Source organism: Dasypus novemcinctus, chromosome 11 (assembly GCF_030445035.2).
Source record: "Dasypus novemcinctus isolate mDasNov1 chromosome 11, mDasNov1.1.hap2, whole genome shotgun sequence".
Classification (NCBI taxonomy): Eukaryota; Metazoa; Chordata; class Mammalia; order Cingulata; family Dasypodidae; genus Dasypus; species Dasypus novemcinctus.
In genome coordinates, this window is record NC_080683.1 from 106064638 (window position 1) to 106082691 (window position 18054).

General features: G+C 36.9%; 2 long non-coding RNA genes across 3 annotated transcripts; one reads left to right on the forward strand and one right to left on the reverse strand.

The window, feature by feature from the left end:
- Window positions 1-3: 3 nt before the first annotated feature.
- Window positions 4-14338, reverse strand: LOC131280452 (uncharacterized). Of its 2 annotated transcripts, none has more exons than XR_011650136.1 (3): window positions 13964-14338; window positions 12663-12740; window positions 4-1006 (listed from the first exon to the last, which is right to left on the reverse strand). It is a non-coding gene; the product is annotated as an uncharacterized lncRNA (long non-coding RNA). The 2 variants fall into 2 exon arrangements; XR_011650135.1 differs by lacking the exon at window positions 4-1006 and adding an exon at window positions 8181-10201.
- On the forward strand, window positions 3515-7647 carry LOC131280451 (uncharacterized). Its single transcript, XR_009188049.2, has 3 exons — window positions 3515-4343; window positions 5664-6209; window positions 7388-7647. It is a non-coding gene; the product is annotated as an uncharacterized lncRNA (long non-coding RNA).
- Window positions 14339-18054: the final 3716 nt, after the last annotated feature.

The window sequence follows — 18054 nt, forward strand, 5'->3', positions numbered from 1 at the left end:
GGAATACCTTGGAATAAAACTAATGAGAACACAGACAAATATGGGAATTAATTGAATTAATTAATCAAAAGGCATAACAAGGCTTTTGGGTAGGAAGACTCAACCTCATCCAAATGTTAACATTCTCCAATGACCTAAAATGTAAAATAATTCCAATAAAATTACCATTGGGGTTCTTTTGAAGGTTCTACATTTTTAGCAGAGTCTGTATTTTTGTCTGGAACAAGAAACAAGCAATGATAATCACAGAAAACTCAGAAGATGAAGGAAAATGATAGGGATGTACTAACATATATGAAAACATATTACAAATCCTCATTATTTAAAACAATTTGATATTAGGAAATAACAAACCAATCTATGGAATAGAAGAGGTAGTCCAGCAAAAATCATCCAAATACATATGAACATTTAGTGAAAAATGTGGGGCTATTTCTGAATTCTCTTTATATATACACCCTAGATATACACCCCTGTGAATTAAATATTAGAATCCCTGTAAACAATGGGAAAAATAACAGCTGCCAACAAAATTGAGATTTTTTTCAAGATATTTAAGTTATCGCAACAGTCAAAGCCAAAAACTAAGTCTTCTGTTTATAAAATATACCAACTTTGTCTATAGGTGTCAGTGACTATTTCCTAATATAATAAATTAGAAAGCTTCAAAATAACCTTCAGAAGAATTTAAAACTATTCACAACTGTTAAATTGATGTGGCATACATTTCTAGCACCTGTCCAAATGTCTGTTATCCTCATCCTTGATAATATGATTCTGGACTTTTAACCCCCATATGAGAGCTTGGAATAAAGATATATTACCTACTTTCATTTATAGCTTAGCAAGGGTTTGATCAAAATACTATGCAATGAAATGTAAAGTAGAAGTCTTCAGTGGTAGCTTCTGAAAAGTTCCTTAGATATGGCTTTTGGTCCGATTCTTCTTTTCTCCTTCCTTCTTGCGGCTGGAACATGGATGTTACATAAGGTGATTGAGCTGCTCTCTAGGAACATGAGTTTGAAATAAACAAACAAAAAACAGATCAGCAAAATAAAAGGAATCTCCAAGTTTTCCTGCAGCCACGGACTGTTGACCAGGAGGCTTATTTTACTGAGAAAAAAAAATTAACATCAATTTTGTTTAAAACAATATTTTTCATTCCTCTCTTATTAGCTGGTGAATCTTTTTATAACTAATAAACTGGTCAAGTCACTTAACCTCACTGTGTTTCATTTTCTTCCAAAGTAATATGAAAATACTATGTTACAACAGTTTACTCTACTCTAATTTTATTCCCATTTCAGGTTGATTTTTATTTCAGTTAAAATTTATGACTGGATTTTTTTATGTTTGAGAAACAATTCTTGGTGCTTTCCGTACAATAAATATTTTCATCTTCATTGTGAGTATAGTATTACTTTCCTCTTTTGTGGAAATATAAATGAAATATACATTAAAAAGTTTCAAATAAACTTTTATTTCAAATAAAGTTTTATTGAAACCTAATAAACAAAGGCTTTTTAGAATGTATTAACCAAAGTCAGATAGCCAGCGAAGGATGAAGCCTAATTTTGATCTCAGCATTGCCTAATGTTTTAATTTTATGATTGTTATACAGTTCTTTGATGTATTTGATTCTGCATTTTTCAAGAATTTACCGCAGAGGTAATTTCTTACCTTGAGAGGCTCATAGATCTTTCTTCTTTCAATCCGTAAAGGAATTCTTCATATCCTTCCAACCAGCTATGTATATAGCAAAAAGCACTAGGATTATTTTAGATGACCAGAATGCTCTAAATCATGGGGTGTTCTTCCATTGGACTGAGAATCTGAAAATCCATCCATTTTGCATATTTAGAGCATGTATGACTGTAACCTGTACTTTAGATTCTTTAATTTTTGGTAACATTCTCATTGGGTACAATGATTCTTGTCAATGATTGATAGAAATGGAATTAATTACTGTTGAGTATTTTCAAGAATTTTGAAATAAGAACAAAATTAGGTCTATTCTGTATTAGTCTGCCAAAGGGGTTTCAATGCAAAGTATCAGAAATCTTTTGGCTTTTATAAAGGGTATTTATTTGGAGTTAAAGCTTGCAGTACAAGGCCCTAAAGAGTACAACTCAAGGTTGCTTTCTCACCAGTCAGTTTTTACATGTTGAAGCAAGATGGTCACTGATCTCTGCGAGGGTTCCAGCAATACACTGGAAAAATAGGATGAACAAATTAAATTTTAAAAATCATTTCATTTTATTTTCTAGCTAAAATAATTGATGGCAATCTTGTATAATACAACTTAAGAACAAGAGTAGTACTTAACCAGGGTTTTGAAGACTGATCTGTTAAAGTTCTCTACCTCATTTCCTTATTTCCATTAATAAAAGATGACAGAGAAGGAAGAGGCTGTGGCCCAATTGATTGGGCTTCCGTCTACCATATGGGAGGCCCTGGGTTCGAATCCCAGGGTCTCCTTGTGAAGGCAAGCTGGTCTACACCTGCGGAAAGCTGATGGCCTGTGCCCACGGAGAGCTGGTGCAGCAAGATGATGAAACAAAGGGAGACTAGGAGACACAGAAGAATGCTCAGCGAATGGACACAGAGAGCAGACAGCAAACAAGCTGCAAGGGGGCAGGGGGAAGGAAGGGAGGGAGATGACAGAGAATAGATATTTGCTGTACTTGTACAAGTGGCCACAGTGAGAAATTGCAATACATAAACTCTATCCAAAAAGTGGAAAATTTCTTTACCAAAACATTCTACAAAACTCACCCCAAACAAAATTTTAAAACAACCGAAACAAATGCATAATTATTTACCTTGGCACAGGGAAATGAAAATAATTGTGTACTTGATGGACCTTTTCTAAATGTCACTGAACTTTGATACCTCCCAACATCTTCATTCGCTTGATGTGCTTTCTACATAAAGGGCATCATTTCCTCATCTGGCTTGACCACTGCCATGTTGCAATAATGACTATTTTCTTCTTAGATTACAAATAAGTACCAAAATATAAATAATGAAATATTGAGATTAACAATCAAATAAATAAAATGGAAGTAAATTTAGTCACCAATCTTATCCATTCTTTAATTAGAGTATGGTCTAAAATGACTCTGGTTGCTTGTCCAGGAAATGGGTTATTCTTAAAATCATTGTTTTGAGATTTGAAAAATGGAATTTTTCTTTACATATTCACATTATAAATTAATCAGAATTGGGCTAAAGAACTTGCAGTTATGGGGATTGTTGGTTGAGGTGGAAAATCTCATGTTTAATGAGTAATCACCAGTAACATTATAGAAACTTTGAACTCTGCAGCTTCCTTATAAGCTTGAATACAAAAATGTAACTGAGCCAGACCCTGATGATGAGCTGTTTGAGATTATCTATGAATCCCAAAAAAAGAAAGATTATGTTGTAAATTAACTTATTGCTCTGACTGTGATACCCTTTCTTAACTTCAGTGAGGGGCCTCTGATTAAGTTTACTTGATAAAATCAATTTAGGGCTTCTGATTGTGCTATATCAGTAAGGCGTAACTCAGGTCGAGTCCCCACCTCCTTGGTGGACTAATATAAATAGACAATCTCTCAAGAAGACTCCGGAAGAGAGAGGTCTGTCATTTTTGATCCTGGGGTCCCAGGGAGAGATGAGCCATTTGCCTGATAGTTTGCAACTGATCTTGGGAAGAGAGCCAACACCGATATAGAAGGTTAGAAAGAAATGGGCCAATATGCCAGGAGAGAGAGGAAGCCCTGAGATAAGCTTTATTTCAGCCTGCAGCTGAGAGAGAGGAAACCAAAAGGGCAAGGCTGAACCCTCGCAGAGATCAGTGACCATCTTGCTTCAACATGTAAAAACTGACTGGTGAGAAAGCAACCTTGAGTTGTACTCTTTAGGGCCTTGTACTGCAAGCTTTAACTCCAAATAAATACCCTTTATAAAAGCCAAAAGATTTCTGATACTTTGCATTGAAACCCCTTTGGCAGACTAATACAGAATAGACCTAATTTTGTTCTTATTTCAAAATTCTTGAAAATACTCAACAGTAATTAATTCCATTTCTATCAATCATTGACAAGAATCATTGTACCCAATGAGAATGTTACCAAAAATTAAAGAATCTAAAGTACAGGTTACAGTCATACATGCTCTAAATATGCAAAATGGATGGATTTTCAGATTCTCAGTCCAATGGAAGAACACCCCATGATTTAGAGCATTCTGGTCATCTAAAATAATCCTAGTGCTTTTTGCTATATACATAGCTGGTTGGAAGGATATGAAGAATTCCTTTACGGATTGAAAGAAGAAAGATCTATGAGCCTCTCAAGGTAAGAAATTACCTCTGCGGTAAATTCTTGAAAAATGCAGAATCAAATACATCAAAGAACTGTATAACAATCATAAAATTAAAACATTAGGCAATGCTGAGATCAAAATTAGGCTTCATCCTTCGCTGGCTATCTTAAGTTGTATTATACAAGATTGCCATCAATTATTTTAGCTAGAAAATAAAATGAAATGATTTTTAAAATTTAATTTGTTCATCCTATTTTTCCAGTGTATTGCTCTATTAAAATCAGTAGTTTTATAGTTGATATCTATGGCCTATAGAGTAGTGCTACTAATTTTCTCTTTATATATATATATGTATTGTTTTTTGGGTCCCTAGGCTGCTTAACACAAGTACCATGAAATGGTTCAGAATTAAGTGATGGGAATTTATTAGCTTACAGTTTAAGGCTGAGAAAATGTCCAAATCAAGGCATCATTCAAGCATCCAGGTGATGCTTTCTTCCTGAAGACTGGCTACCAGAGATCCTTGGCTCCTCTGCCACATGGCAAGGCATGTGGCAGATCTACTGGTCTCTTCTTTTTCTTCCAGGTTTCCTTGATTTTCAGCTTCTTCCTTCTTTTTTCCTCTTCTCTTACTGTATTCATTCCATTTATAAAGGTCTCCAATAATAGGAATAAGACCCATCCTGTATTAGGTGGATCCCACCTTAACTAAAGTAGTCTCATCAAATGACTTACTTCAATGGTTTTACATCCACAGGAATGGATTAGATTTAAGAACATACTTTTCTGGGGTACATACAGTCTCAATACACACACACATACACCTATGTAAATAAACATATACAAATTTTATAATTTATCTCTGTTCTTTTCTGCTTTTATCTTCCTTTTATCCTATGACTAAAGGCAGAATTCTAGGATCATACAGCTGGCAGGAGGCTCCCAACTCATCTGGTCCCAGGAGTAGATGAGCCAGGATGGCTCACTGACAGTCAGTCTTTAAGTCCCTTCCTGGAGGGAATCTCACAACAATCCATGGTAGTACAATTCTTAATGTTGTTAAGAGCAATGTTGTTCTTACTTATTATTCATAAAATGATTTATGGCTATGACATACACCCACTTTTCTATCCTTAGATATTAGATGATTGTTTTATAGGAAGATAGCAGGTCAAACAGGGAGGGAAATATTATGAGCTGTATTAAAAATGGCAACACCCAGACCAGAAAAAAAAATTCTTCTTTGAAGTCGTGTCTTGGCACCTATTTGTTGATTTCATATTTCTGTTTGGTTGATCAATCCAGATATTAAGAAATTCCTTTAATACAAGGCCTCCTTTTTTTTCAAACAGAAAATACTGGAATGAACTAAGTGAAATTTTCCAAATGCTGAACTTAAATCTGAGTGAAAATAGAAAATTCATGGAAGAAGAACCTGTGACCATGCGGAGCTCTGCTCTTGTATGTCAACTACACCTAAATGGGGTATTGATAAAGTCAACTCTGGAGAGATTAAGAAGTGTGCCTGCTCTGCTTTTGTTCTCCGTTCTCACACTTTTGTTTTTCATGTCCTTGGAGCCACATTCTCATCATCAGGGTCCAGCTCAGTTATATTTTCATATTCAAGCTTATAAGGAAACTGCAGAGTTCAAAGTTTCTATAATCTTATTGGTGATTACTCATTAAACATGAGATTTTCCACCTCATTTAACAGGCTTCAGAATTATTTTTTTTAACCTGCAAGCAAACGCATGCGTGCATGATACAGAAAACCCTAGAGGTGATTCTCCTCTGATCCTCTTAACTGAATAATTCAGTAAATGCCCTTTCTCTGTAAGTGCCTTGAAGAAAAAAAAAAGCTTCCATTGCTGCTGAGAATGGGTGTCCCAGATTTAAGGGTGAGTTATTTGATTTGTAAACTGTCCTTCCTGATATTTTCCTGTTTCTTATCATGCACACCTAATTTCCTCTTGATCATTCCAATCTCATTGTTTTTTAGTATTAAAGCTGTCTACTTGTCCACTTGTAACAAAAGATTTATTTTATTTTTATAAAGATATGTAGCCCATGGTCTATATATATGGATTTTGTAGCATCCCTCAAATTTCCTGAAAAAATAACTTCACAGTAACTTTAATAAATCAACTCCTAAGGTTCTTACAATAAATATGGCCTATATTTTTTTAATGTTCACCATGACCTAAATACTGTGCCATGTTACTTTGCAGGCTTTCCTGCATTAATTTTGTTTTCTTACATTCGATATTTAACTACTTAGACCATGACCAGTGGGATGAAAGACTTAAAATAAACAATACATACAGCAAAGAAATTAGTCTGATTTGAGAAAAACGTACATTTTGTATATTGAATAATATATGTGAAAGAGAATATTTCTACTGCTGTAACTCATTCTGTAAGCACAATGAGAAACAATTGTATACTTTTTTCCATTATTTCATTATACCTTTGTCAAAAAACAACTTACCATATAATTTTGTGTCAATTGCTGAACTCTCTTCTGTTTCACTGATCTATACATACATTCTTAGGTCAATACAAACAATTAATCTAAGTTTATTGTAATACTTGAAATCAGGCAGCATAAGCCCTCTAAATTTGTTCTTCTTTTTCAACATTGTTTTTGATAGTCTAGGTCTTACAAATTACTGTATTAATTTTAGCATAAGCTCATCACTTCCTCAAAAAACCACTAGGATTATGAATGGTATTACATTGAACCTACAGATCAATTTGAGAAGAATCATCCCAAGAACATAATAAATCTTTCCATAATATAGGCCTTCTTTAGTTTTTCTTTGCAATGTTTTGTGTTTTTAGTTAGGTCTTGCACATTTTTTCTTAAATGTCTTCCTAAATAATTTTTGACTATTTTAAATGGCATTTCTTTTAAATTTTATATACAAACTGGTCAGTGCTGGTATTTAAAAGTACACTTGACTTTTTAAAACCTTTGATTTATTTATATATTTTTATTTACTTTATCCCCCACCCCCCTTTCCCCAAATGGTTCACTGGTCTGTCTGCTCATTGTTTTCTTGCTTGGCTTCTCCAGGAGGCACCAGGAACTGAACCAGGACCTCCCACATGAGAGGTGAGTGCCCAACAGGCTGAGCTACATCCGCTCCTAGCAGGCTGTTGCATCTGCTGGCTGTGGCAGGGGCAGAATCTAGCTTTGTTGCATCAGGGGGTGGCATCTACTCATCTTCTTTTAGGAGGCACTGGGACTGAACCTGGGACCTCCCATGCGGTAGGTGGATGCCTAAGTGTTTGAGCCACAGCTGCTTCCTAAGTTGACTTTTGCCTTCTGCAACTCTGAATATCACAATTATGACTACTAGTAGCTTTGTTGTACACTCCTTAGGATTAAGTATGTGCATTATTATGATGGAATCTGCAAAGAAATATATTTATACCTCTTCCTTTGGGAACTTTAAGCCATTTATTTCTTTTATTGATTTATTTTACTGGCAAGGGACTCCAAAAATTGAATAATAAAAATAGTAACTAACATAGATTCTTTCATTTTCCCATTCTTATGTAGAAAGCATTGAGCCTTTCACCACTGAGTATGACATTAACGATAGGTTTTTGGTAAATAACCTTAAATAGGTTGAGGATGTTCCCTTTTATTCCTAGTTTTACCATTAATAGGTATTTAATTTTGCCATATGCTTTTTTCCTGCACTTATTGAAATGACAGTGCTTTTAGCCTCTATTGTATTAATATAATATAATATAATCAGTAGTTACAATGATTGATTTTCAGACTGTAAATTAGCCTTTCATTCCTGAGATAGTCCCCACTTATTTATCAAAAATTGTGCTTTTCATATATTATGGGATTTCATTTGCTAGAATTTTAAGAACATTTTTTGTTGATGTTTATGAGGAGCATTAGCCTGTTCTCCTGTGAAATGTCTTTGACTTGTTTAGTATCTTGATGATACTGACTTCATAAAATAAGAATTCTTCTTCCTCTATATTCTGAATATACTATCACTAAATTTCTTCATCAAATACTTGACAGAATTTACTGGTAAAGCCATCTGGCCTTCAACTTTGATAGGTAATAGGGTTATTCATTTTTCTATTTCTATTTGAGTTCATTTTGGTAAGGAATTTGTTTTATTCATGTCATAGTCATATTTGTTGGCATCAATTTGTTCATAATATCCCCTTATTTTATAGAATGTGAAGTGATTTTGCTTCCTTCATTTTTTAAAAAAGATTTATTTAATTTATTTCTCTCCCCATCAAACCCTGCCCCCCCTCCATTGTCTGCTCTCTGTGTCCATTTGCTGTGTGTTCTTCTGTGTCCACTTGCATTCTCAGTGACACCGGGAATCTGTGTCTCCTTTTGTTGCATCATCTTGCTGCATCAGCTCTCTGTGTATGTGGCACCACTCCTGGGTGGGCTGTGCTTTTTCACGTGGGGAGGCTCAAAATGGGGCATACTCCTTGCGCATGGGGCTCCCTTACGTGGGGGATATCTCTGCGTGGCACGGCACTTCTTGCACTTGGCAGCACTGTGTCTGGGCCAGCTCACCACATGGGCCAGTAGGCCCTGGGTTTGAATCGGGACCTCCCATGCTTCTTTCATTCTTGATGTTGATTATTTGTGTCTTTTTTCTTGTTTATTTTATCATTTTAACAAAATCAATTTTATTGATCCTTTTAAAGAATTTGCTTTTGGATACATTAATCTCTGTTCTTTTGTCCATTTTTTGCTTCCTTGTTTTCCTCTTCAATATTTATTATTATTATACTTTGGGCTTCCTTTTGTCTTCTTTTTTAATTCTTACAATGGAAGATTAGATTATTGATATTTGACCTCATTTATTTTTTCCAATATAGCCACTTAAAGATAGAAATTTTCCTCCAAACACCATTTTAAGTGCATTCCACTAATTTTGAGGTGTTGACTTTTAATTATAATTCAGTTCAAATTATTTTCTAATTTCCCTTATTGTAGCTTCTTTTATTCATGGTTCTGTGTTCCAATATTGCTTAGTTTTCAAGTAGTTGTGAATTTTCCAGATATATTTTTTGATTGTGTGGTGATAAGAATTAAAATTTTTGATTTTAATTCTTGTCTATTTATTGACACTTTCTTTTGTGTCTCAGCATAAATTCTTGGTAAATTCTTGGTAAATTCTCCATGTGTATCTGAAAAGAATGTGCATTTTGTTTGTGGTATTCTCTAAATGGTAGTCAAGTCAAATTGTGTGAAAATACTTTTCCAAGGTTTTTTATTCCCTACTGATTTTAAGTCTCCTTTTTCTATTTTTTTTTAAAGAGGTGATAAAATCCACAACTTAATTGTGAATGTTTATTTACATATTTTGAATCTATGCTATTATGTGGATGCACATTCAGCATTTTTTTGTTATCTTAATAGATTAGTTCATTTACATAATTAAAGAACCTTCTTCTACTTTGCTAATAGTTTGTTCGAAGATTGACTTTATCTGATTTTAATAGCCATTCCCCTTTTCTTATGCTTCATGATTGTAAGTAATGCTTTTCTCTTCCTTTTTTTGTTTTACTTTTTAAAAAATTTATCCTCCCCTTCCCCCAGATGATACTTTATCTGATTTTAATAGCCATTCCCCTTTTCTTATGCTTCATGATTGTAAGTAATGCTTTTCTCTTCCTTTTTTTTTTTTTTTACTTCTTAAAAAATTTATCCTCCCCTTCCCCCAGATGATTTGCTCATCTGCTCATTGTTTACTTGCCTTCTCCAGGAGGTAGCAGGAACCAAACCCAGGACCTCCACATAAGAAGTGAGTGCACAACGGGCACCTGGGGGCCTTGTTCAGATGCAGATTCCAATTCAGTGGATCTAGGGTAGGGCCGGATTCATTGGCTGTTATAATGGCAATTTATTAGGTTAAAAGCTGTCAGTAGTGAGACCATGGAAGTTTCCAAATCAAAGCATCATCAAGAGATGATATCAAACTAAGTTGCAGCAGTCAGTGATGAGGCACATGGCAGTGTCATCCAAAGATGCTTTTCTTCTGAGCTCAGCTGTGCGTGATCAAGCACACGGCAGGGCATAATGTCAGTTATGCTGGTCTCTACCTTCTCCCTCCAGGTTCGGTTTCTTCCCTAGCTCAACTGTGGGTGATCAGGTATATGGCTCATCTCTTCCTTCTCCTCTGGTTCTTGTCTCTTACAACCTCTTGGAGGCCTATGTCTATGCCCCTGTGCCCTACTGATTCCAGCCTCCAGTCCCTGGGACCTCTCTCTCTCTAAGCTTCTCAGTGTTTATTTGTATCAGCAACTTTTTTCTGTGTCTAATGCTTTTTGTGCTCCATTTACAAAAGACTCCAGTAAGAGAATTGAGACTGAGCCTGGAGCAGACTATCTAATCAAAGGCCCACAACAGAAATAATTTAATCAAGAGTTCCCACCTACAATAGGTTTATATGCACAGAAATGGATGGGCTCTAAGGACATGATCTTTTTTGGAATCCACTTTAAACTGTTACAGCACTAGCACTGAATGAGATATTTAAAGAAAGCAGTAAATATTTAGAATAATCTCTGATAAGAGGCGGTGGACTTGGCCCAGTGATTAGGGTGTCCGTCTGCCACATGGGAGGTCCGCGGTTCAAACCCCGGGCCTCCTTGACCCGTGTGCAGCTGGCCCATGCGCAGTGCTGATGCGCGCAAGGAGTGCTCTGCCAGGCAGGGTGTCCCCCACGCAGGGGTGTCCCCCGCTAGGGAAGCCCCACGCGCAAGGAGTGCACCCCGTAAGGAGAGCCGCCCAGTGCGAAAGAAAGTGCAGCCTGCCTAAGAATGGCACCACCCACAGGGAGAGCTGATACAACAAGATGATGCAACCAAAAGAAACACAGATTCCCGTGCCGCTGACAACAACAGAAGGGGACAAAGAAACAAGATGCAGCAAATAGGCACAGAGAACAGACAACCGGGAGGGAGGGTAGGGGAGAGAAATAAACAAATAAATAAATCTTTTTTTAAAAAATCTCTGATAAGAATTCGAGAAACAAATGATAATTATTATACTAACGAGAGCCATCGTGGCGATAGGAACCATGATTTATGGTGGCACCAACCACACTATTGTACTGTATTCCACAGCAACTTAATAGCTCCTCAGATATAGAAGTAGAAACTATATATTTTTAGAAATATTTAATGAGTAAAAGTTGCAGCTTAGTTTAACTGAGAAGTTAACATAATAGAAAGTGAACAATGCTGGTGGAAACTTAATTCAAGCAAACCAAAAGTTCTAGAGTAGATAATAAAGGAAGTGAAGCCATGAGGGGACTGATGGACAGGAGGTATTCGAGGCTTCAAAGAGCTTTGATGAGATCTAAAAGCAGGTATGACTGTGAAAGACAGAAATGGAAGAGGATCTGTTTAGAGAGAGAGTTCACTGTAGAAGTCGTATTACAGTTGGGTCCTCGGTAAGGTTTTAGTGAGACTTTTAAAATAATTAAGCAATATGAAGGAAGTGACTGGGAGTGTTGTATTTACCACCATGTCAATATTAAGAACAGTTTTGCACACATCTGTAAGCAGTGAAGAAATCAGTATTGAATTTGTGACTGAGTAATAGCCTTGGTGGTAGAAGAGGTGGCAGCTCTCCAAACTCGCAACATATATTTTGTATAATATTCACTAGAGGTAAAGATTTCAGTGCACTTTTGAAGCAGACTGCAACTTTGTTTTAGGAAAATATTTAAATAGGGTGTTTTAGTTACTCAAATATTAAGCAAAAACCTACATATTGTTCTTCGGAAGACAATAGAGTTATGAAACTTAAAGTGGAAGTTCAGTGTTTGGTTCTTTGACTTTAAACTTCTGAGACTATCTGAGTCAAAGCTGTTTGAAGCAATATGTTTGCTTTCCTGTAAAGCAGTGGGACTGAGGTAGAAGAAACTTATCTTCTGGAGATGTAATATTCACTAGAAACAATGCTCATAATGTCTTTACCACCACTATCTTCAACACACAAAAGAGACCTGGAGACCCTGGGAACTAGCATGGTGTATTAAGACAGGTGGAATTGGCTAGTTAACCAGGGTAAGGACCCTAGTGGGAATTCTATTCCCACAATTGATGGCACTTGGCTGCTGGAAAGATGATGAATTTACAGATGAGTGGATTCCCATATATTACTAAATTGATGAAGCATCATGCTTATTACCACCTTTGGGTCAGAGCATATGTATTAGTTTCCTATTGTTGCTGTAGCAAATTAATACAAATTTAGGGGATTAAAGCTATATATATATATTTACAATCCAACTCCTGAAGGGCATAAGATGGTGTAGCTGCAAGACCAAAGAGCCTACCTGGCATTCAGTCAAGCATTATCGGGACTTATGAACAGGAAAGAATCTCTGATGGCGGCAGAGAATGAAGATAGCATTCTGCAAATAAATGAGAAAATGAGCAGTGATATATAAGGGATTTCAGAACAAGGACATTCCATTGGATATGAGAACAGAGTTCCTGCTAGGGTCACATGAAGCATACGCATGGAGTATGGTGATGTTTTCACTGTGCTCAGATGATTACCAAGGATGTTTACTGCTTTGGGAAGATTATAGTTAATGATACCATCTATGCATTCTCTCCCCTCTGGGGAGAGTTGTTAACCTTTAATTTATGTCTGGGTCATGCAGGCAGCTACATGTTAAGGTCTTGAGGGGGGCTCTGGGACCCCACAGTCCACCTGCACATAGCAGCCTATGTTGACCATAAGACATGCATTACCTCCACATTCTACAGCAACAATATAAAGGACAACAGCTAAAGCCATTATGTGCTTTTCAGTGGCAACTGCAGCACCACCTGGCACAAAAAATGGCCAATGAGTAGAACCATCAGGGGGAAGCTTTCCTTCACATCTAGTCTTGATAGTAAAATTACACAACCCAGGGGAGGGCAGGGATAACCACCCCACGTGATGGACTCTCTCTTGTTGTTTCAGGCAGACAGGGTTGATGTGATCAAGGGTGACGGACTCATCTGTTAATCATCCTAAGCCATCATATACAACATATCCTAATAAAGTCCTGGGCTAATTAACCTATTCCCTTAAAAGGGAAAAAAATTATTATAAGTCTCATTGAATGATGGCATCTGAATCTCAGTCTTAAATGAGAAGATCTTGTTCGAAACTTGTTGTTGGATCATATTCTGCCATGCCAGCATGGTGTCCCATGCTGTCCAATTTGCAGAATTTATGGTCCAAGGCAGGCCAGTAGCACCCGAGGATGGTAAGTCTGTGCAAACCCAATATTGCATTTGGTTATGGGTGCGGGTTACTGCCAAAGCCCACTAGAGAAGGGTAATGTGTAGGGTACTACAGGTAAAAAGAAAGATGTTTATGGGGAATAATAAGGGGCATGTCATGCTGGTCTAATAGTATACTAGCAACATTTTAGTAGTAGATAACAAAGTAACATGTAGGGGAGTCCTGTGAAGAAGCTTCCAATACCATACATTTTCCCCTTCTAAATTCTCTGAGTTTTCTGTGGTGACACCAAAAGCTAATTTAGGGGTAAGAAGAGTCCCCGTAGACACATGTAGGGTCCCAGCTATTATGGATCTATTCTGATCAGCCACCTTCCCTGTTTCATATACTAACCTGCCTCAACTTCTCCCTCAGAGAGTTCACACCCTTATTTTTAAGGGGGAGCTGAAGGGTGATGGCCATTCTTCTGTAGCTGCTTCCTGCTGGCTAGGGGCTGAAGACCCTGACTGATGAGGTGTGAAACTCTCTGGTTATTCTGTTGAGGTTGAGGGAAGGCAGGTCCAGCACTCTGGTTGGAAATGGAGAAATTTCCACATGACTAATACCTTGTTCTGGAAGGTGTTGATTCTGAAAGAAATAAACTTAGAATTTTGAAGACACATGGTCTTACAAAAACGATAAAGAAAATGGTGGTAAGCAGCCCCATAAAGGAGGCTAGCTATGACATACTGGGACCATAGGAATGAGGAAGACCAGATGCCTCCAGACGTTACGTCCTCCTGAAGCTGATGAGCTTAATCTTGTAAGTTTCAAATGCAGTCCAGGAAACCCAGTTCCCATGGGGGTGACTATGCCCAGGACAGCTAGGAGATGTATGAGGAAAGGCACTGCCCTAGACATACACTTAAAAAGGAATATAGGCAACAATAAGAAAAGCATATGGCAAGCAAAATAAAGACATTGCTTAAGAGAGCCATTCTTTTAGCTTTAGTAATTCATTAATTACTTAGAAAATGAATTAAATTTGCAAAGACTTTTAACATGTTCAATATCCTTCTGCATATGATCTAGAATAAAGGAGATATTATTATATTCATCAGGTATATAGGTACAGCACTTAATACTAATAAATGCACTAATCAATGCACAAGTTCCTCTTTGAGCTGCAGTTAACATACATAAGCTCCAGGTTTGCAATACTATACATATTGTCTCTCCGTGGGAGCAGACCACAATGCCAATTTTGTCTGTTTAGTTTCTACTCACATTTCTCTGGTAATTATTGCTCCACTTGATATGTCCTTCACACAGCCAGCATGCTGAAAAACTGCTGGGCCTTGGAGGGAAGCTCCAGTGTTCCACCAGCTTTGTGCATAATGCCCTTTGGCAATATGAAACAGAGTCATTCTGGAGGCAATATCCATTGTAAACCCGGTCATATCAAGCCATGCCAGCTGCTGCAGGAGTCCAAAACTCCATTGTACTTTCCTTCCATTTCAGAAGCCATTTCCAGAGATGTGGTAGTTTTATTGTTTTAGGGGTCCTAGTGACTGATCTGGCCAATAATTCAAATGGAGAAGCACCATGCAGAGTACTAGAGGTCTGGTTTGAATGCAAAAGAGAGTTTGACAATACTGAAGTCTATCTCTTAATTTTTATACACTTTCTAAATATTCCCAATGCAGTTTATAACATATTAAAATAAATTAACTATTTTTAGTACTTTACTTTTTACTTCTATACCTTTACCATGATTATGTTAATTAACAGGTATTTTACCTTAGCTGCATAAGAAAACCTAAGATTCCCAATGGAATCAATATTATCTTCCCTTACCATCACTTTAACATGCAGATTGTGGTGGCCTCTGGCAGGTTTCTCTGTTATGAAGTTACTTTATGTTAGCAATAACAATTTAGTTTTCTATTTAATAATGGCTTCCTGGAATTAGCCATTTAAGTACTACAGTTTAGACAATGCTTTTACAAACTTCTTATAATTAAGCATAAGTTACTTTTTGTTATCAATATCAATTCAAGTTTCTGTTTAATAATGGCTTTCTGGAATTAGCCATTTATATACTTCAATTTAGAAGATGCTTTTGCAAACTTTCTATAACCTACCATAACCACATAAACTAGCTACTTCATCTCAAGATAAATTTCACATTTACAAAACACATTCCCTTACTTAATGCTACCCTTCTACAAAACCTTCTACACTTTTCTATATTCATTCATGCCTTGTCTTACATATTTACACCATTATAAAACTATCTAATCTTAGAACAAAATGCATTCCCTTAAACAAACTTATCAAATTTTAGCCAGTATTGACTATGAATTCACTTCCACAAGACTTACTTCTTTCCATACCCATGTAAGTCTCATACCACTCATTCTTTTTTGGTTTGGGCAAAAACAATTTTTTAAAAGATGTCTGTGTTGTAGAATTTGAGAGAGGTTTAATTATTTGCGTATAGAGAGGCCAGGACTCAGGAATGATTTTGAGAAGGAAAAATGCTTTATTGATGGCTGGCCAGACTCGGGAGCTTTTTGTTTCAATCCCGAGCCCTGAACAAGATTTTCACATTTCTTTAATACAGAGAGGAAAGGCCAAATGGTCCCTTGTTTCAGTTCTCAATAGGCTTGAATTAGCATATATATCTTCCACATTTTAGGTAAGCATTTAGCATGGACTCCAGACATTCTAGATAAGCTTTTAGTGTATTTGGTTTGCATTTCCCCTAAATACTTGAAGTTTATAGACTTTGCACTGTTAAACCGTTTCATGGGACTGGAGTCGTTGCCATTGTCACTAAGGGCAGGACTGCAGCCTCTTACCCTTCCACACCCACAAGTCAAACAGCTTAGGTTATCTTTGAAGAGACAAAGAGCCTCCCACCCATAGCCCACATCATTTCCCCTCTTTGCCAAAGTTTAACTTGCTAAGCTTTGGCATAATTATTGTTGGAGCTATGAGGTGGATGGCTGTTTGTTGTTTTGATTATTTATCAGTCTTTAGTGCAGCATCCAGGACTGTTTTTAGAAGTTTAGAACTTTTCATTCTGGACAGCAGAATCTTGGGGCAGGGGCCTCTTACAGTTATCCTGCTGCCACCGGCACTCACGTGGATTTCCAGTCAGGTTCCAGATCCATCTATTACTTATATTTTACCCTTAAAGAGTTTACACCTTTAATTTAAAAGGGGTGCTGAAGGGAGATGATCTCTTTTCTGTAACTGCTTCCTGCTGGCCATGGGCTGTAGTCATTGCCTAACAAGGTGTAAACTTCTTATTTTAACTGGAGGAAGATGGATCTGGCATTCTGTATGAAGCTGGATGAAGTTTTCATATCGTTAATGAGATGTTCATTCTGAAAGAAACAAACTTAATCAAAAATTTGGAATACCCATTTCTAAAAGAGTGGACACTGGACCACAGAGGCAGACAAGGTTAGGTGATTAGAAAGATGGCACTCCTTAAAAGCTGGTGGGAGCAGCATATATATTTTTTAAGTTATTTATCTTTAGAGAGAAATTGCAACAGACACTTCGCTTTGTCTGAAGACACATTCCAAGCTGTTCAATGATTGGCACTTATTTGTTCCGTCAGATGCTCCTGGTGAACTGGCACTCCCTGGGCAATGGGCTTCATTCAGGATTAGAACACTAAGTTGGAAATTCCCTTAGTTTTTAGCTGTGGGAGTGATCAGAACTACAGAATAAAGGTTTTTTACACCTTGGTTTTAATTGTACAATTTTTAGCAATTTTGATTTGTTCAATAGGTGACTCACCATCAGCAAGCAAGCCTCACCCTTGCTACACAGTAGACTACAGTAGAATATAGTAAGTTTACTGAGCCTGGCTGAGACTGCCACCCCATTCTACAGACATGTTTATTAACTGTTTAGAAAATGAATTCACTAGGAATTTAACATGTCCAATATACTTTCGCACTTGATCCAAAACAGAAAAGATAACGTTATAATTATTAGGCATACATTTAGCACAGAATAAGAGTACAGCACTTAATATTAATTAATGTATTATTACTTAATGCAAAGGATTTAGAGTTGCAATTAATAGTTTTAAGTTTCAGGTTTGTAATACTTTACATGTTATTTCTCCATGAGAGCAGGCCATAATGCCAATTGTGTTTAAGTTTCACTTACTGTACCCTGGTATCATGGCTCCGCTTAGCATGTTCTTCACGCAGTGAGCAAGTGGCAGCATTGTTGATCCTACAGAGATTTTCCAGTGTTCTAGTAGTCTGGTGCATAGTGCTCTCTGGCACTATGGAACAGTGCCAGTCTGGAGGCAATGTCCGTGGTACACTTGGCTGTACCGAGTCATTATTGGCTGCTGCAGGAGCTTGAAACTGCAACGTAGTTTCCATCGACTTCAGGAGCAGAACCAGAGGCTGATATAGCAAATATTTTTAATTGAGGGGTCAGTGACCAGCCTAGCCAATAACTCACATGGA